The sequence below is a fragment of the Oncorhynchus gorbuscha genome, linkage group LG03 (genome assembly GCF_021184085.1).
Source record: "Oncorhynchus gorbuscha isolate QuinsamMale2020 ecotype Even-year linkage group LG03, OgorEven_v1.0, whole genome shotgun sequence".
Taxonomy (NCBI): domain Eukaryota; kingdom Metazoa; phylum Chordata; class Actinopteri; order Salmoniformes; family Salmonidae; genus Oncorhynchus; species Oncorhynchus gorbuscha.
Genome location: NC_060175.1, coordinates 12,843,247 through 12,845,791, shown reverse-complemented (window position 1 = coordinate 12,845,791; position 2,545 = coordinate 12,843,247).

The following is a 2,545-nucleotide window of genomic DNA, read 5'->3' as shown; positions in this document are numbered from 1 at the left end:
GACATGTGTAGCCTGTCTCCAAACTACCTTGTATAACCAACAAATGAATTGTGCAAATGAGTGTCATATCATTGTCACAAAGGTTCAAAACACCTGCAGCACAAATTTTTGATAAATATAAAACTCAGCTAGGTGAGTTTTCCATGAAGAATAATTTTTACTTGCTTCTTTAAAAGTATTTTGTTGCGATACTTGAAGTTTGAAAACGTAAAGTGAAGCGGTGAAATATAGTCAGTAAAATCTATGTTCTGATTACTACCGACAGACTACTACACTGAACAAAAATATAAACGCAACATTTAAAGTGCTTGGTCTCATGATTTATGAGCTGAAATAAAAGATTCAAGAAATGTGTAATACGCACCAAAAGTGTATTTCTCTCAAATTTTGTGCACATTTGTTTACATCCCTGTTTGAGCATTTTATCCTTTGTCAAGATAATCCAGTTTAGTCACACAACAGAATGCCACAGATGTCTCAAGTTTTGAGGGAGTGTGCAATTGCCATGCAGGAATGTCCACCAGAGCTGATAATTCAATGTTATTTTCTCTACCATAACGTTATTTTGGAGAATTTGGCAGTACGTCCAACCAGCCTCACATCCACAGACCACGTGTAACCATGCCAACCCAGGGCCTCCAACTCCGGCTTCTTTCCCTGCAGGATCGTCAGAGGGGGTGAAAAGTATTTATCTTTGTAATAGAGCCTTTTTGTGGAGAAAAACTAATTCTGATTGGCTGGGCTTCGCTCCCCAGTGGGTCAGCCTGGCTCCCAAATGGGTGGGCCTATGCTCTACCAGGCCCACCCATGGCTGGGGCGCAGCCATGGGTGATTTTACAGTGCAACAAAATAACTAGGGCTTTACAATGATGGTGGAAACTTAGAGAAATGTTAAGGTTATGTGGATTCAAATCTACCTAGAAGTCACAGTGTGCACAGAGTGACATGGTAAAAATGCATCATTTTTTGGGTGATTTATTGAATTCTCTATTTGGTGTATATTAAGGGGCACTTCATTTAATATAACAGGCTTTTAAAAATTCAATATCGGTGCACAAGTTCTACTGAAAATATCAAAGCAATACAAAAGGCACTCTTTTCGTGGAACGACCCATAACTTGGATCTGTTGCTGTGGTGTTAAAGCTTTCTGTCTTCTGTCTTGTCTCTGCTCCATGCAGAGAACAGGAGAGAGTACCTGTACCAGCTGTCAGTCAATCAGTATTCAGGGCTCGAACCACCCAGGTTATAATTTGTTTAAGAACATTCCCATACACATTGTCAATCAAGTCCTCATTCTGATTGACTGGCTTTGGCTCCCCAGTGGGTGGGCCATGGCTGCGCCCTTGCCCAGTCATGTGAAATCCATAGATTAGGGCCAAATGAATTTATTTCAATTGACTAATTCCCTTATTTGAACTGTAACTCAGCAACATCTTTAAAATTGTTGCATGTTGCGTTCTATATTTGTGTTCAGTTCAAATATCAACCTTATTACGTTGGTGTGTGGGGCACTTAGATCACATATTTCATCACAAGTAACTGCACTCAGACTACTACACTTTTACTCATAAGGAATAACAAACATTTTAGGCTTATTTGGGGAGAGAAATATGATGGTGCATAGTGGAAGAAGTTTAGAAGTTTGTTAGTGTTGAAGAATTGATGCCATTGTGGTAGAGGGAGGGACTGTTTTATGCAGGGGTGCAACTTTCACCCCCCCCTACACACACACATTCTGATATTGCATTTTTGTACCACCACCCCAGTTTTTTCATTGCACTGTTATACATTTTTTTAAACAGTATCAGTATGCTTTAGGACCATGCAGACGCCTTAGAGCGGTATCAGCCGGCTGGATTTAGGACGGTGCGGACGCCAAAGAGCCTGCGAACAGAGGCAGCTGTTGTCTGTGTGTTGTGCATTTTCTCTAAGTTGTAAAAGCAAGCAGAGCAGAAACTGGCTACTCTGTATTTGACTGATATAACTGCTGTTTGACTTAACTTCTTATGGTATAGGGGACGCTTGCGTCTGACTCTGCCAAAAGCCAGGGAAAATGCAGCGCGGCAAATTTAAATAAATTATATAAAAATCAAACTTTCATTACATCACGCATGTAAGATACTCAATTAAAACTACACTCATTGTGAATCCAGCCAACATGTCAGATTTTTTTTATGCTTTTCAGGGGAAAACATAAGAAGCTACTATCTGATGATAGCACAACAGTAAACAAAGAGGGTTTCAACCCTGCAGGCGCTACACAAAACGCAGAAATAAAATATAAAACATGCTTTACCTTTGACGAGCTTCTTTTGTTGGCACTCCAATATGTCCCATAAACATCACAATTGGTCCTTTTGTTCGATTAATTCCGTCCATACACAGTGGGCAAAAAGTATTTAGTCAGCCACCAATTGTGCATGTTCTCCCACTTAAAAAGATGAGAGAGGCCTGTAATTTTCATCATAGGTACACTTCAACTATGAAAATCCAGAAAATCCCATTGTAGGATTTTTAATGAATTTATTTGCAAATTATGGTGGA